This window comes from Lactuca sativa, chromosome 9 (genome assembly GCF_002870075.4).
Source record: "Lactuca sativa cultivar Salinas chromosome 9, Lsat_Salinas_v11, whole genome shotgun sequence".
Taxonomy (NCBI): domain Eukaryota; kingdom Viridiplantae; phylum Streptophyta; class Magnoliopsida; order Asterales; family Asteraceae; genus Lactuca; species Lactuca sativa.
Window position 1 is genome coordinate 2,826,414 of NC_056631.2, and position 19,713 is coordinate 2,846,126.

Sequence of the window (19,713 nt, forward strand, 5' to 3'; positions counted from 1 at the left end):
TGGTCCTTTCCATCCAAGCAAAGGTGGGTTTTATAAGATCTTAATGGAGGAATCTTCCAAAAGATCAAGAGGTTAGTAAGTTTATTGTTTTTCTAAGCAGGTTGTTATAATATAATAAAACTAGATATATTAGGGTACATGTACACAGAGGGTTTTTATTATGTTTCCACTGCCATGACTAGTGTGTATAGATGCTAAAAAAACCCATCAAATGCTTCTATAAGTACCTTAAGATTTATAATTATCACACTTATAATAATTATTCGCGAGAGTTATTTTTGGTATAAGAGACAAAGTGCATTTCTCAAAATGGAAAGTTCGAAATGGTGGTGCTAAAAAAACAGGGTCGTGCTTTTTGCAAGGAAAAAATTATATGGTCATGTATTTCATCTAAAATCCTATGCATTTGACTTAGAATTAACCCAAAAACTTCCATGTATAATTATAAAATATGTCTTAGCCGTGCTTTTTGCAAGGAAAAAATTATATGGTCATGTATTTCATCCAAAATCCTATGCATTTGACTTAGAATTGACCCAAAAACTTCCATGTATAATTATAATAAGTGTCTTAGCCATAAAATAATGTTAATGAACCCTCTATAGGGTATTTTAGTCATTTTATGACATTTAAAATATTCAATATTTGATATTTAGAAACATGTGCTTTGTTTTGTAGGTTAAGAACTCTAACTTTTGGACCAATTTGAGTTTATCGGGAGCATAAGTCCATATCCCTACTTGGATATGTTTTAGTGGTATTGATATTCTTTGGTATTGGATTTTTATATGATGATTTTTGGTTTAATATCATATAATATGATCATGCTTGATGCTTGTATACTAATGATACTTGTTTGCATTCATGAAACTCTTTTTTGAAATATTGATTGTTTATGAGAAAATTTATGCATAGTTTTAAAATGGTTTTTGTACTATCCTTCTATACCCATGCATATTAGGATTGGGTTGACTTGAGTGGCTGCATGGCTGTGGGATCCATTATTTTTGGAATAATTATCTCGAGGGCATGAGCAGGATTTTAGAAAGCCCTCACATGAATAAGTATGGTTTGCTACCCTTTGTGCGGCGTTATGTGATTTTCCACATTGCCTAGTTTGTAGAATGGAAAAAAGTTTGAGATTTTGTGCTATGTTCTCACTATTCGTGACTCTAATTTCAGATGCCATAAATCGTTGGGAGTTTGGATTATGAGATTGACTCGTGTTGGATATATAAATGTGTATTATCGTTATTATTTATTTATAGACATATCCATTTTAATCTGTTGATTCTTTTGTTATATTTTAAAAGATTAAACCATTATTTGAGATAATAAGTGATTATTCATCATGCTTTGGTTTATTAAAAAAAATTAAATCGTTATTTTTTATTATGGGTATTTAACACCTTTCTTTGGATTATGGAATATTAATTCATTTTTATTAGATTATGGGTTACTAATCCCCTGTTGTTGGATTTCAGGTTATTACATATTTAGTTTAAACAAGACGAGGAACCTCGCTTCGCGGGGTACGGATTTGTTAATATAGAAGATGCAAAGTCACTATCTTTCCATCTCATGGTAATCTTGATCTGAGACAAAGTCATAGCATTTTCATATATAAATTGAATAGTTTGAACAGTTATATAAGATATAAAATATTATATTTACTATAAAGAATGCAAAATATATAAAAATGGACAATGTAAATAAGGTGATCATGTTGTCATTAAAAATGCAGAGGGTAAAAAATAGCATCATACTTTAGTCACTTTATAAATAAATGCAATGTACTTTTATCCATAAAATCAATGTGCTTAAAAAAAGTTTCCAATAATCAATGTACGCCCACACAAAATGCACCATGATAACTAAAAAAATTAAATGTAAGTAAATTGTTGTTCCTGTGCATTGCACTCAAAAAGATGAAGTCAATTATTAACATCTTGAAATCAAAATACATTGAGTGCAAAAAGGAAACAACGACGTCATATCTAAATTACCATTGGTTTTCAAGTCCAGCAACATATCCATGAGTTTTTTTTTATCGGTGATGAAGTCTGTAAATGCCTATGCAGTTAAAAAATGCAAATATTAATTCATCTACAAACACTTCAAACCAATTACAAAAGTTTCCATAGCAAGACAGATAGATTCCTATACGCTGAAAGAAAATATTGATATCGGAATTGAAAAAAATAGCATTCATTAATGGAAAAAAAGAATAAAAGAAGCAGAAACTTACAGATGGTATAGCCAATGCAGAGTGGTGCCTCACCCTAATATTGGAAATCTCTCCTAAAACATACAAAAGTTTCTCAAATCTTGTGGGTCTTAAGGGTGCCTTATTCATCGCCTCGGGCCTAAAATTATGTAATAATTCTTAATTTGACATGTATAAAGTGATTTATTAAAAAAAAAGATGATATATCAAACTGTAGGTTAGATCAAGGGTAATTATGGTATTTATCGTTTTAAGTTTGTTAGAAGATGCTCTATATAGTGGAATGGAAAAAGGTAGTTTTTATTTTCGTGTAATTGGAATATTTTATTGTTGGAAAGCCTATGTGTAATTGTAATTCTGTCTTCGTTTTATAGTATTGAATGAGAAACATTGTTCTTGTGGATTTGATTTTAGTGTTTGTGTGATTCGTTGATGTTTGGTGGGTCACGAAAGTAAGACACTGTAATTGGCCAAAGATGAAAGCACGATGGCTGAAACGAAACTGCATTGCTACTTTTCACCACTTCCAAGAGAAACACAGTTCAAACTGAAATTCTATTTAACATATGTTACAGATTACTTTGGCTGATATGACCTGCACCCATAGATATTATTTTAACTTTAAACAGGTGTATATATGGAAACAACATCCTCTCTAGTCATAAATACAACAAAACTGCAAAAGAAACACAAGACTTGTGCATTTTGTTCCTTGGTTGGTTGTGAAACCTTGTTACTATTTATCCTAAAATTTCTAAGCTATATTCACAAGAAAATCAATAAGTTTGTGAATAGTTTTCTCAGTTTTACCCTAAAACATTTTTATCTATCATTTACAAATAATATTATAAGTATAGGAAGGGGCCAACATGGAAATGAACAACAGACCTCGCTCCTCAGGGATAAATAGTGTGTTAATCTTGAAATGGACCAAAAACATAACAAACTTAGAAAAAAAATCAAGGTAAAAATTAATAGAATAAAAAATAGTTCAGATTCAGAAATTTGATCTTAAGTTGTGTTATTCTTAATGCATAATATTGAGATATCAATATAACAGTTATCATTATTGAGTAATCCAGAAATAATACTATTTGCTGAGAGTTCTAAGGACTTACAATGCCATTCCAGTTGCAAGACCATTCTATATAAACATTAACAGACGATTTTGTTGATTCTAATTGACCCTGCAACGATTTAAACAAACTTTTTTTTGTTGTCGATTATGAATATCTCTTTAATGAAAAACATAAAAAGCAAAATAAAAATACCAATTAGTCCCCAAAATATGTGAACGTCAACAAACATGGCCCTTTGAGACCCCAAGGCTGCCCTTGCTGTTTGAGTTTGAGTTATCACATCAACTATCTACACCAAACCCTAAGAGTTACTAGATTTTTCTTCGAAAATTTTATATTCACCATTTCGTTGTTATATATAACCATTATATGTATATTAGCAATTAAACCTTACATGTAAACATATCAGCAATTCATTGTCTTCATTTGTAATGAATATCATGAATGGTATGATCAATGGATGTTTCTTCATTAACCCCATCTGCATTTTCATAAAAACTTGGCATCAAGAAAATAAGTTAGATGTCCAAAGTGGAAAAGGATTCAAATTTTTTTATCGTACCACAAAGTTAAGGCTCAAGGGAACAACCTCAACAACCATTGATTCTTTCCTTTCTTATCATGTTGTGATGAGTCTATCAAGACTACCAACGACCATCACACTTTGTGCTTGAATCCTTCAACAACCATTTGTTTAGGTCTAATTAAGTCAATTGTAGTAGAACCACCTTTTTTAAGGAGTGATGTTGAAGCATCACTTGGACCTGTGGTCTTGAAATGTCATTGAGGGGAAGATGTAGAACTTGAACTTGTTTTTTTGCTTTTCTTTTGGTTTTGGCTTCTGAAACAGATATGCATGGTAAGTAGTTGACCATAGGAGTCGAGTTTTGTAACGCCTGATTCCTAGTACGCATTTAATTAAAATTTATTCACTTTTGTAGAGCTACTCGACGAGTTAGAAGCCCTAAACTCGTCGAGTAGAAACCAGAATGGACGCGGGGTTAATGTGATCTACTCGACGAGTTGGGAGCCTCGACTCGACAAGTAGGCCTGCATGGATGAAACCCTAATTTTGGGGTTTTGCATCCTATTTAAGCAACTTAATCCCCACCTTATGACCTCATTTCCAGCCTCCAAGTCCCAAACCCTAATCCACGAAACCCTAGAGCATTGTGTGAGTGTGTGAGCCATTTTTGAGTGTTTTTGTGTGTTTTGAAGCTTGAAGAGGAAGAAGAAGCTTGAGGACTTGTAACATCCCGAGATTTTTCAGTATTTCTGAATCCTCTCTTTTATTATTATTTTGTCATTTGTAGTCCCTGGGGTTATATGAGTCGACCCATGAAAAGCCTAAGGGCTAAAGTTGCAACTTTGGGATCAAGAGAGTACACTAAGCGTACATAAGGTACGCTGAGCGTACTAGGAGCACCCTAGTATGCTGGGCATACACTTATATACTTTGGGCATACTCACGTTAGGAGGAAACCCTAATATTTAGGGTTTGAGTGCTATATAAACAACCTTAAGAACTCATAACCCTCCCTTACCTCAACCTCCACTGTTTAGAGCCATTTTCCCCAAACCCTAATCATTTCCATGAGTGTGCGAGCTTATAGAGTGTATTTCGAGTAGTTTGAGAAGAAGGTGTTGCATCAAGGAGTTGGAGAAGGAGAACAAGCTAGTAGATCTGAAGTTGTTTGGTGCCCTAAAAGCTCCAGAAGGTAACAAGCTTCAAACTTTATGCATCTATGTTATAGATCTTGCCGTTTTAGCTTTAAGGAACCATTTCTTGTCCCAAAGTCCCAATTTGGTATATAATGTGATTTGGACCAAATAAATTGTCCTTCTAGAATCTTGAAGAGGCCCTAAGTGATAAAAATGAGGTCCCAATGGCTTAAGATGTCCCATGCATGTTGTAGAAAGGTCTTAATGGATTAAGACCATGTATTAAGAGCTTTCTGGACGTCCAAAGTCTTAAAGTTCGAGACTTTATGGTTCTAAGACACTTTTGGTCGATGGATCTGAAATATGGGCTTAAGTGCTTAAGCCATTAAGCACTTATTAGGGTTTTAACAAAACCCCACGTACGCCACGCGTAATTTCTATACCACAAGTGTACTGAGTCAATCACCCCGATGGTGGTCAACGCAAATGGAAGTACGCCCAGTGTACCAGAGGTGTGCGCCCAGCGTACGCCCTCTGTTGGGCTTTTGACATTTTGGTCTTCGGAGTTGGGCCACTCTTGGGCCAGTTTGACACGGGTCTTGCTGGACTTTCTGAGTAATAATGTTTTGGGCCAGTTTTGGTAATGGATTTTTGATTAAGTTCCAATTAGGGAGTGGGGCCCAATTTTCCTGGGGCCCAATTTGGAAAATTGGGCCATTAATGGACTTATCTATATAGACTTTTAGATAGTGAATTTGATATTGGGCCTTGGCCCAAATTAGGGAAAAAAGCAAAATGAACTATGTGGATTCTTAGTCAAGACTAGTATTCCCGTATATTGACTTAATATTCGTTATTTTGGATAGTTCGAGGTTCGTGGTGAGACATCGATTTGGGAGTCCGGTTCATCAGTTGAGATCGACATTTGCGAGGTGAGTTATCCTCACTATACTAAGGGGTTTAAGGCACCAAGGCCGACCCATTGGATTTGATATCCCAATAGTTGATGATGTGTTGAGTATGAGATAGTTACACATGCTAGTTTGCTATGTCAGTTAGGTAGATCTGTAGGAATACCTGTGTTATCGCTTGATTATCTGTATGTGTGTAGTGGTGTTGATTATGATGGCATGTGCGGAATTAGAAAAGATCTAGTGATTCATCATACAAATTCAAGAACACAAGGAGTAAATAAATCTTTTTAAGCTCTTATTAGATCTAGAAAGATTATACAAATGGGTTTGTATACAATTTCTCTCTCTAGTCTAACACTCCAAATTGAACTCTTTATAATGGGAGTCACTCACTTCCTATTTATAGGAAAGACTCAACCCATTTACACATACAAAGAGGAAAGCCTAAACATTACATCCAAGCATGACTTTGCACCCTAACATTCTCTCCCTCAAAGTTAGGATTGGATGTCCGGATTTAATCTCCAACGAGCTAGCGCGATCAAGACCAAACTCCCCCTCGAAGTAACACCGGTCTTCAAATCCGCAAATGAATATTCGACAAACCCGAGAAGCTTCGAATATCCATCATTCTCCCCCTTTTTATAATCAAAAAATGATTATAAAACCCACTAAGGATGAGAAGCGCCCGAGGAATAGTCTTCACAAAACTCCCCCTTGATGTGTACCAAAAATGAATCACCAAAAATCTTGCACGGAAAAACAATCACGAAAAAGTCACAAAAAATTTTCAATTTATGAAAATTTTTAACTTTTTGGGTGAAAGTTGCAAGATTTTTCAAAATCCGGGTAGAAATTGTCACTTTCTGAAACTTGCAGGGACCCATTGCGTCCAAAACAACCAAATATGCAAAACTCTTCCCCTTTTCCAAAGCTGGGTAGAAAGCATCAATTTGCACAAACTGCAGGGGCCTGAAATGCACTTTCTTCAATTTTCAGCAAAAAATAGTCCTTTTTCGAATTTGGGTGAAAACTGCAAAAAATTCGAAGTTTCAGGGACCATTTTCGAAATTCTACTCTTTTTTCACAATTCATACGAAGATTCCACAAAATTCGAAGCTTCCAAAAAATTTCGAATTTGGGTGAAAAGTGTCAAACATTCGAAACTTGTGTTAATTTTCGAAGTGTCAACAATCCGAAGGTTCAGGGGCCGTTTTCGAAAATATGTCATTTGCTTAATTCTTTCGAAGCACGAAGCATACGAAGACTCATTAATGAACAGTAAAAGTCTTCGTATGAATTTCCGAAATACCCCCTTCGAAAATTCAGTCAATTTCTTTCAATTCACAAACATACGAAGAGTCTCACTTTCTCTCTCCTCTTCGTAACTTCACACCCTTTGAAAAATACAACCAAAAATATAACCCTTCGCTTTTAGACCCTTCGTTCTTGCTGCTTTTTTTTGTTTTTTTTTTACAGGTCTTCGTTCCAATTCCAGGAACCCTTCGTTTTTCCCAATTATACCCAAAACACACGAATGCGAAGCATACGAAGACTCTGAATGTACAGTAACCTCTTAATCGTCCCTCTGAATCAGACTGTCGATAATTGAATCCCGATGCAAACAAAACAACATCAAAATCAAATTATCCAATTGTTCGATTTTTCGTCATCTGTTCCCAATTAATCATCGACAATACCAATATCAATAATCGATCCGTTGATCATCGATCCAGACCTTCGAAGCTACATCATCAACTGTGACTCACCAACCCTTCGAAAATCGACTTCAAAATCGATCGTATGCCCCAATTCCAAAATCGTTGTCTTCAACAGCAAAGTTCAGCCCACAAATTAGAAATGAATTCTAAATCTTCAATTTTGACTATATGACTTTCAATTCCTATAGAACCATCATCGAAAATTGTTTGATTAAAATCAGTAAGCATCGAACTTAGACAAATCGATTCAATCCCAGTTCTTCAACATTTCGACTTTCCCAGTCCAATCTTCGAGATCGACATACTTGTTGTAAACCAAATACAATTTCAGTCAAAATCGAAATTGCTTCTAGATTCATCAAGAACTGAAATTTGACTTTCAACTGATGAATATCAATTTCTCAAAAGTCTTTTGATTTGAAAAACAAACATCAATCCTTTCGATTTGAACTCAAATCGAATTTTGATTCTAAATCATTAATAATGAACACTTGATTCAAACTTAATCATAATCGATTTTATGATTAAAGAAGTTATATAGAATCGATTCATCAGCAAAGATTCCCAGATACTTCCAATCGATTAATAAGAAAATGAAATTGAAACTTTAATACAAAATTGGAACTTAAGGATTCGTAGATCAAAACGAGATGCAAGAAAACTTGAAATGTACAACTCGTTTAAGCGTAAACCGGTGATCTACGAACAATATGACTTGAATCAATTTTATCAGATTGTTTGGCTCAATTCTTGATTTATGGGCTCAAATTTCCGATTAATGAACAGTGACGAATTCAACAATTGGGCTCAATCATGATGATGAACAGTAACAGATAACTAGAGATCCAATCTTAGACAATACGAATTTTTGGGCTCAAGATACAAATTCAAAACAAAATTAAAGGTTTGATTTGGGCTTGATCTAAAAAAATATTGTTGGATCATCAATGGGGTAAAAACGGATTAGATCCAACGAAGCAAATCGATCGAAAATGAAAAACGCAAAGTACGAATCGAAATCATGGATGTTTTGGAATCCATTTGAGAATTTGAGATACCTTTTTGACGAATCGAGTTCCGTTTTCAACAAACGAATCAAATTTGGAAGATCTTGGTTCTTTTGTCGGAATGAGAAAATCTCCAAATCGAACATTGTACCAACCACCATGCGAGATGTACAACTCGTTCTTCGTGTTCTTCGTGTTCTTCATCAAACCAAGAACATCTTCAAAAGAACCACCAACACATTTGGGTTTTGACTTCAAATTCAATTCAACACTTAGAGATTGTTGCTTTGGAACCCAAATTTGCTTCACGGATTTTGGCTTCACAACATATGACGATTTTTGTGAGTAAACCCACTTGTTTTTCCGATTCATCTTCTTCTTCTTTTTCTTTCTCATCTTTTTGCATCTTGAAGACTTGACTCCATGAACAAACCCACTTCCAACAACATGAACATTTTGAGTTTGAATCAAATCTTTTGGAGTTTGATATTTGTGAATTTCTTGAATCACCGGCTTCCGATAAGGAATCATTCTTTCAAACGAATCACAAGAACACAAAATATCATCAGTTTGAACTCCAATTGAGCAAAAAACTTTTTCATCTTGAGAATCAACTTGAACTCCTTTTTCTTGAACATCAAGAACATTACATTGAACTCCATTATCAAGAACATCAAGAAATTTAAGAGCACGAAGATCATTTGGGTCTTCAATAAGAGAAACATATTTCTTATTGAACAAATCTCTTTCTTCTCCTTCCTTTTGATTTCTACTACGAACTTAATATGGACAAGGCAATTTTATTCAACCATGAAATCTTACAAAGTGGTTGAAATACCAAGCTTCCATGATCATCCTTCAAACCTCCATAAGAAACCAAATTACCCCATGAAATCAATTTGCTTAACAACAACCCATAAAATTGATCTTCATTGACTTTGTATTTCACATCTTTAACGATCACAATCCAAGAATCATATGGCAAACCCACCATGATCACAAAAACTTGAAGAATTCTAGAGAGAGAAAGTGATTTTGAATGGGTTTTCTAGAGAGATAAAGTGATACAAACAAGTATTCTAGAGAGAGAAATTCGAATTATGGATCAAATCAAAGAAAAATTCGACTTCTAGAAAACAAAAACACTCTCTAAACACGAAGATCAATGAACAAAAAGAATCACCAAATCAAAATAGTCATCAAGGATCAATTCTTGATCAAATCAAGAACACCCGCTCTGATACCAATTGTAGTGGTGTTGATTATGATGGCATGTGCGGAATTAGAAAAGATCTAGTGATTCATCATACAAATTCAAGAACACAAGGAGTAAATAAATCTTTTTAAGCTCTTATTAGATCTAGAAAGATTATACAAATGGGTTTGTATACAATTTCTCTCTATAGTCTAAAACTCCAAATTGAACTCTTTATAATGGGAGTCACTCACTTCCTATTTATAGGAAAGACTCAACCCATTTACACATACAAAGAGGAAAGCCTAAACATTACATCCAAGCATGACTTTGCACCCTAACAATGTGCAATTAGCTATATTTGTAGACACGTTGTTTGGGTAGGGTTGAGGTTGCAATGCTTCGTCCGGTGACCAAAAAACCCTGGAGTATTCCAGATAAGAGCTGAGGGCAGGGAAGGAATACTGGACACATACTGAGGACTCATTAGCATATCAGATACGAGTTGAGGACCAAGCAGTATGCCAGAATCGTAATGAGGGCAGATCTGTTATGTTTCAGTCCAAGGACTACAGGGAAGCAAGCCAGATGTGATCTATGGGCCCGGAAGGCAAGCCAGACTCACATTATGGGCCCAAGGGGGGGGGGGGTAATCCAATCTGTAGAGTCGTGGACCCATTACATGCTGTTATTATGTGTATTGTTGTTATGTATCAGTATTTCGGGGAAAATCACTAAGCTTTGTGCTTACAATTTTAGTTTTTGTTTCAGGAACCTCAGGAGATCACAGGAAGGCAAAGGCGTGATCATACAGCTCCTTATGTTTATGATATGTTTCTGGGATACTCTGATATTATACTATTTTGAAAACAATTTTTGTAACATTTGTCTTGATATTTATGGATGTTACAGGACTTCAAGAGAAGATTGTAGATCCAGAAGCAACGTTTATTCCCTTCCTTTTCTGGTAATCAGTTCTATATCTTGATCATTTATTCTTTAGATCTACTTATCTTCCATTTTTGAGGGTTTTGATTCAAATAGCTTGACCTTTGGGGTTTGGACATCCCAAGTAAGGGTCCTTTTAGATCTGGGATCACTAAGGGTTGTTAAGGCGTAAAGGTGCAAACTTTATGCCATTAGAGTCCCCATGCAAGCCATATAGTGTTATTTTGGCATTTTTAGCCCAAAAAGGCCATGCATGAAGAGAAAGGTGGGAGCTTTATGTGTCCAAGTAATGATAGGGGTTAGATTTGTGGGTGTAAGCTTTAGTTTAGTGCATGGCTGGCTTAAGGACCAAGCTTTAGGTCCCAAGGAGTTAGGGTTTGAGCTAAACCCATTAAGGAAAGGTATTAATGGGTAAAGTTGGAAACTTTACCCTTAAAAGGACATTTTCAGGGTTTATGTGAAGTATGAAGATTGGATCAGAAGTGTAAGGACTGAACCCATCAAGATAGCCAAACAAACAAGGGGACTCGACGAGTCCAGAAGGGGGACTCGACGAGTTAAGTCGATTTGTCCCGACTCCGTGCCAGGTGGAACTCGATGAGTCTGAATAGGAACTCGACGAGTTGGGTCAAACTGGAAGTTGACTTTGACTTTGACCTTGACCAGAGCGTTGAATTTTACCAGGGGTAAAATGGTCATTTTATCCTTAAAAGGATTTTCAGTTTTTGATTAAGTGTTGCTTGTGGATTTATAGTCAGGGAGTCGTTGGAGCAGCCATCAGAGATTCCTCACTTGAGTTTTTCGAAGACAACTTGAGAGGTGAGTTTTCCTTCAGTAGGAACGGGTCTAAGGCACCAAGGTCGGCCCGTATTGTGATATGTTAGTAGCCGAGTGTGGGCGCGACCCGAATCTCATAGCAGCCGAGTGTAGGCAGGGCCCGAATGTCATAGTATTATTTGACTGCAGTTATGTGATTGTTTGGTAGGAATAGATATACTTGTTGTCTATGTGATACTTGTATGCATGTTAGTAGTGGAATGTGAGCGGGGCCTAAATCTCCTAGACAAGGGAGTGTGGGCGGGGCCCGTATCTCCTAGTTGCATGTTATACGTATGGTATGTGGTAGTTTTGGGAGACTCACTAAGCTTCGTGCTTACAGTTTTTAGTTTTGGTTTCAGGTACTTCCGGTAGCAAGGGAAGAGCTCGGGATGACTGCATGACACACACCACAGTTTTTCAGCCTGGGATATTTTATACTCTGATATTTTGATACATGGCCTTGATACAGTGTTTTGTTCTGATGTTTGAGATATGCGCTTTGTGATTTTTTATGTTGTTTTATGAATTGTGGGTTTTCGAAAATGATTTAAAATTAAAATTTTAGACTATATTTTTGGGATGTTTCAAATTGATATCAGAGCCTTAGTTTGAGGGATTCGGGCACACTCTCGGGTGTGTATGAACTCAAACTAAGGAAATGGTATGAAAATTTCTATAGAAGATTATTTTTACAAAAAGAACTTTAAAAATCAAAAAGAATATTGAAAAGAGAAAAGGGTGTGTGCATGCAATCAACTGAGCTCAAATAAGTACTCCCAAGTTACCCATACAAGTTTATGTTATGATATGTGTATCAACTTTATGAGAACTGCATGCCAGATTAGGACTAAGGATCTAGGAAGGATGCCTTATGTGCCTGTTATATATTTATCAGCTTTATGAACTGCATGCTAGTACAAATTAGTCAGGGATAGCTTGAATGAGATATGCTTGGTTATGTTTACTCAATGCTCGAATGTTGCGTTCTTTGTAATTTTAGGAGTTCTAGTTTTCTTTTACTAACTAGTAAACGAATATGTTAAGTTACATATTGCAAGGACTAAATAAATTTAGAAGGTTAGGTCTAGCTCTATTTCACAGCTCTTGTTTGAGTCCAACCGTTGTAAGGTAAGATCTCTCATTCGAAGAATTATATAGTCATAGTGATATGTAATTGTATTCGCAAGCTAGTTAGGGGGAGGCAACATGGACTTCTTATGCAACTGATGGCGGAGAGTGGGATGGTGATTACCCTAGGGCAAGCCTAGGATGAGAGTAGCGCGTGAAGCAGTAGTAGTAGAAGGGACTTGGTGAAGTCAAGGCAGTTCTTGAGGAAAGTACATATAGATGTGGAAGGTAGTATGGGCCCATACTACTGAAAGCAGAGGATCTGTACTCCAATCAAGGAAGGCTAAGATGAATCCATGGAACTTGTAGTATATGTATAATCCCTCGAGATATGATTAGTATTCTGATATTTATTGTGATGTGTTTTCCAGAATGGTGGTTTTACGCACTAGACCAGTCGGCAGTTCAGGCGCCGTTGAGGGATCAGGTTCGGGCTCAGGAGCTAGGTAGCTAGAAGAACAGAATAAGGAGTTTATCTCCTCTGAGATCACGCACAATATCCTGGATCAGACTCCTGTGATCCTCAGACTGATCAAGGAGCGTATTTTGGAGCATCTAGATGATAGATTGAGTGCTTTCCGCACCGAGGTGACAACCATGATGGGGTCGTGCACACTGACATTCAGGGAGTTAAGAGCTTGTGGAGCTCCCGATACCATGGGGCTCATGACCCAATTGTGAGTACCAGATGGTTGGCAGATGTCACCAACACATTTCGCACCAGAAGACACCCCGAGGGGACAAGGTCCGACTTGCGTCCTGTCTTCTAAAGGATAGAGCACGTCTGGTGGGAGGAGATCGGAAATGCCAATTTGTGATGATGAAACTCTTGATGCTATGACTTGGAATGACTTTTCGGCTAGGTTCAGAGCCAATTTTGCACCTGTGATAGAGGTGCATCAACTTGCTAGAGAGTTCGAGGATCTACAGCAGACCACTAAGATGCTGATGGAGATCACCGCTAATTTTAGGGAGAGGGACCTTCTCATTCCGCAGTACGTGGTCGACGAGGAGATGAAAAAGGACCGATATCATGAGATGTTGAGGAGTAACATACGACAGTTTGTGATCCGCTCCAGCTACAAGACGTTGGTGTTGGATTAGTGTCTAAATCCATAACTATTTTGGTATGTACTTGACCCGATTATGAGCATGGTCCTTTTGGGTTGCCTTCTCCATCGCAATATGTAGGATGAATTAAGGAGAGAAAGGTTTAATTATGATTTATTAATATATTATGAGAATAATATATTAAAGGAGAAATCATATTGTTTAATTAATATTAGTCAAGAATTAATAAAGAATTAATTTTGTGGCTAAAAGAGATTAATTAAACTTAGGGGACTGGAATTGTAATTATAAGATAATTGCAATTGGGCTATGGATCACCTTGGAATAATAGGTTGGACGAATTCTATGGGGAAGACCATTAGAAATCGTCCAAGGCATGTTCCAGAAGGGGTCCATGGGCTGCTTAGGGCTTAAGCAGTCAAATTAGGATTTCCTTGTTAGATAACCCTAATTACCTACCTATTTAAAGAACCCTTGAGACCCAAAAACGTGGCTAAGTGTTCCTTTAGGGTTTCCAGCCATTTTTGGTGCCTCCTCTCTCCTCCCTCTTCATCCAAGTTGCTTAGTGGTGTTTGTGACTCCATTAGAGGTGCAGCACTTGAGGCATTAAGCTTTCTAAAGCCAAGGATTGATTGTTATTGCTATATAATAATCAAAGGTAAGATCTAAACCCTAATTTCAATTATATTTTATTACATCTAGGGTTTATGGCTTTGGATTATCAATTGGATGTTCATTAGACAAACTAGATCCAAAGCTATTAGGGTTTGCATGTACACCATAGGATTGATGTATTGCTCAAAACCCATCAGTGGTATCAGAGACTATGACTGTTTGTTAGTGTATTGATGCTTATTTGATAGTTTATTGGCTGAAAAATCGATTTTTGCACCTTCTGCTTGACTGACTCGGCGAGTCAGGCTAACTCGGCGAGTCCAGTCTCTGACTTGGCGAGTCCGAGGGTCTGGCAGCGTTTTTTTTGGCGATTTTCTTGCTATTTTGGCTTGGAATACTTATCATAAACATTTTTAATTAATAAAATCCTATTTTTATTGATTTTGGGTGAATATCCTTACCAAAATAGTAGATAATTACCATTTAATCAAATATTTGTTACCTTTAAGATAATGTTTAATTATTTGATGAATTATCCTGCAACATATTTGACTAATCAAAATTAGATAATTGCCTTATTTGAATGGTTTCAAATTTTTAAGTTTTATAGCTTAAATTTGAACTTAAAAGTTTTGTTCTTTGAAATTTAAATAGTTAAACCCTAATGTTTTGAAAAGTTTCAAAACTTGCCCTCAAGTTTTGGAAGTTAAATTTTTGATTAAAAGTTTAATTTTGAAATATTTAAATTCTAAACCCTAATGTTTTGAAATGTTTCAAAACTTGCCCTCAAGTTTTGGAATTTAAAATTTTGATTAATAGTTTAATTGTGTAATATTTAAATTCTAAAACTCTAGTATTTTGAAAAGTTCAAATTACACCCTCATGGTTTTGTTAAGTTAATTAAGTATTTAATTAAAAGATAAAGTTAATAAAACCACCTAGTATTTTAAAAGTGTAAAATACACCCTATACTATATATATGGAACATTAAAAGTCTAATAAACGGTAAGACTGACTCTTTACTCATATATATATATATATATATATATATATATATATATATATATATATATATATATATATATATATATATATATATATATATATATATATATATATATATAGGGAAGAGTTATATGGAAAATGAATGATTAGGGCAACACATATTTGAACCAATGAAAACATGACAACACATCACTTCCACAATACATTACTTGTGAAGAAAGAAATGGACACGTGCCATTTGATTATTGGTTCCGGTAGATGTTGCCCTAGTTATTTGTTTTCCATAGAACTCATTCCTATATATATATATATATATATATATATATATATATATATATATATATATATATATATATATATATGAGTAAAGAGTCAGTCTTACCGTTAGTAGGCCTTATTCACGAAGCTGGTCTATAAGGGGTGTTTTAGGAAATTGCCTATAAAATGGTGATTGAATGGGTATCCACTCTTACCCACCGCACTCTTGACTAGTGGAGGGTCGTTAGCCGAACGGGTAGGATAGGATAGAAACCTTCCATTATAAGTAAAATGAAGTACAAAGTAACTAAATGTTTTTCAAATTCCCAAATCATAGTTACTTTAGGCAAAATGTGAAATTGTATGCTAATCCATGGAAGGACACTTTGTACCCTTGCCGAGACGTTAGTGGAGCGTGTGTGGTTAACTGACACACTAATTTGGGTTTGGCATTGGTAGCGAAGGGTGGCTTGATGTTTATCAGAGATCAATGGAGCATGTGTGGCTAACCGGCACATTGATTAGTTGATAGTAGCTTTGAGTGCACCACATGATTCGCACGGTTATTCACACCTTGTTTGTGATCCTCGACATCCCAGTCACAAACTTGAAGGGCATAATCGAGATTAAACATGCCATTGAAAATGAATCTCAAAAGATCTAGTAGTTTCAATTCATTTAAAACTTAAATTTTCTTTTTTGTTTTTCATGGTGGAAATTGGTAAATCGTCATTTACCTACCTTCAAATATTCTGCAACTAGATTACGACATCCCTCTTCTAGGTTGCAGAGCATTGTGTTGGATCCTAGCCTTGATGTTTCATTTTGGTGTTACATCAAGGATTCTAATCAACTTGACTTGAATTTCTCCCGTTTTGTAGATGTCAGAATCTAACAATGGTCTTCCCTAATCCCATGGAACAAGTCTTCCAAATGAAGATGATATTCCATGATATGATCGAGGAACTAGAAATCATGTTTCTCTTCCTCCACCTCCTCTAATTATTCTCCCTGAACCACAAGTTCGAAGGCTTGAAAAGTTCAAGCTCACTCAAGCCCTTTTGGCAAGTAAACACGAAGATGGGAAACCTGTGTGTACACACATCTTAGAGATGAAGTCACACATTGATAATGGGTGCCGATATCTCAAAGATGTTGGCTGTTGACTGGGTTCTTCTGTGACTTCCTGAATCATATAGTGAGTTCATTAGGGAGTACTATATGATGGACCACGACGTGACCCTCATTGATTTCACCTATTTGCTTATAGCTTCTGAATTAACAATGATTTGACGTGCTGGTCAAGCAAATTTGTCTGGTGAATCAAACTCCCAAACTTCAATGGACACTGGCAACATTGGAAGTCCAGAAAGGACTAAGTATGAGATTGTCCCATGTGCTGTTCCAAAGGAGTCCATTTGCTTCTATTTCTAAGAGAAGGGGCATTGGAGACGAAGCTGCCCAAACTACCTGAGAGATCTAAGAGATGGGAGAGTCAAGACGTATGGATGTACTTCAGGTAAGATCCAATAACTAACTCTATAAGTTCCTATTCTTTGATTTTCAATACTTGATGTGATAAAATTACATTTTGATGTTTTGTAGGATCGAAGAAAAGAGAGGAAGCTTAAGGGAAGAAGTAAGTTGAATCTGATCGTGAAGAAATGGATTTCGATCGCATTGCTTGAAGATCAGATTTTTGAGCTACTACTTTAGAATAGATTGCTTAGAAATTGAAATAGCATAGTTTTCATTTGAATTTCATTGTAAGGACAAGTTTTTCCGCAATAAAATGAATTTTGATTTCGTTTTATTTATTTATGCTTGCAATGGCATATGTGAAAATGGATGTTTATGTATTTCTAATTTTAGCAATGTTGAATTGGATGTGATTCTTGATTTTGTTATTTTTGATATGTTGAGAATTTACCAAATAGGGAGAGTTTCTCATCGCCCAAGTTTCGATTGGACAGAAACTTGGAATAATGCAACCTGCATTGTATGATGAATAAAAAACTTTCATATTTGTAAAATTAGACTAATCCCTTAACAAAGAGTCAAGTGAAGGGCTAGGGATTCTTGATTTTGTTATTTGTGAAATGTCGAGAATTTACCAAATAGGGAGAGTTTCTCATCGCCCAAGTTTCGATTGGACAGAAACTTGGAATCATGCAACCTGCATTGTATGATGAATGAAAAACTTTCATATTTATAAAATTAGACTAATCACTGAACAAAGAGTCAAGTGAAGGGCTAGGGATCAGATACACTTGGTTGTGCGCTGGTCAAGTCCACCACAAAGAGAGATAGAGTATTCGTCATGATTTACTAAAGTTTAGTAAATATGATTATACTTATAAGATTAAGTGTAATTCTGAGTTGATTGAAAAGGTTTCAATAAATAGCAAAACGAATAAGAAGAATCAAGTAGGTGGAAAGATAAAAGTTTCTCTATTCTAAGAAGAAGGGAGAGTACCTTTTATTGTGTTTTATGATAAGTCTTAATGATTAAGAACCATATCTCAATTTTTTCTAAGTGAGTCTTAGTACATTTGTATGTCTAAGAAGAGGAAACGAGAATTGTGGAAATGGTTAAATCAAGAAGTCTAACATATTTCATTCCAATATTAAGTCTTAGAGTCATACTCCAAGATTGCGAATTAAGTGACACGTCTTTAGTAGGTTTATAACACTCAATAAATGTGGAATTGGAAAAAGTCTTCTTATTCCTGCACATTTGAGATTGGTAAGTTGTGATGTCTTGGATAAGAAAAAGACCAACTAGAACTAATTATGTGAAGTGATTGTCTTGATAAAAACTATACTAACTCTTGAATATTTGTTTTGTCAAGGAATGTTTCTTGACAAGAGAATCTTATATGTCAAGGAGTCAGTGGGAGTCTTAATGGTCTTGAAAGGTTTCAAGAACAAATCAAGAGTTAAACCAAGTTGATCATCACTAGCACACGACTTGAGTTTTAAAGCCTATCGTGGATGACATACCCTTTTTCTATGCCATTCCAATTGAGTTAATTATGCATGTGAATTCTATGAGTTCTCATTTGAATACATAAAGACAAAGCACCTTGATCAATGAAAAGTACATTGATATGAAAGGGTGAGTTGCTTGGAAGACATGGTGGGCATTCATGTTACCATGAGGCAAGAAATCGAGATTGAGCACGTTCGGTCTATATGAGTTTAGATTTATCGCAAACTTTGGTTTTGGCAAATTTACATGGATAGGAACACATACACTTTAAAATCTAAGTGTCATGAGGTTTCCCTCCTTCATGAAAATGACTGTAAGGAAATGCTTTCACTAAGAGAGATTTTAAGAATATTGCAATTGTGAAAATTGTATTCTCAAATTCGATTATGATTACGACATCCCTCGTCATAGTTCGAATTGTGAGATTTGGAAAATAGTCTGAACATTTGGGACTTAGTAACATAAGTTCTGAATTTCTTTAGACACACATGTGAGCTTTCTAAGGCAAAGGTGTACGAGGTTACGAAGTTTAGATAAAGGCTTATCAAAGCATCATTTAGAAATATGAACTTAAGGAATTCAATAAGCATTGTTTTCTAGAAGTTCAAGTGTTTTCTGAATATATGTCAAATCTAGTGGGAGCATAAGTGTTATGCTTGTATGATAATAATCATCGTGTTAGTGGGAGCATGATTATTATTTCAAGTATTGCAAGCTAGCAATATTAATTATAGAAAACAAAGATTCACTTTTCCAAGTTGTAGGGGTTGAAAAGTTGTTTTGCTATAATTAAGGGAGAGAATATCATACTTCATTTCAAATCTAAAGGCTTAGATTGCGGAATTTTAATCAAATTTAGTCAAATATATATGAATGTTGTGTTGGAATGGTTCAACATGAGGAAATTCTATATATGGAAAGGATAATTGCATTCTCAAAATTTGGTTATGATTACGGCATCCCTTTTCATAATCAAAATTGTGAGAACATGGCAATTAGAAATATTATAGCAGAAGACTGGTAAAGTATCACGTCTTTATGTGAGACATTATGAATCGTGTTCCATATGCTT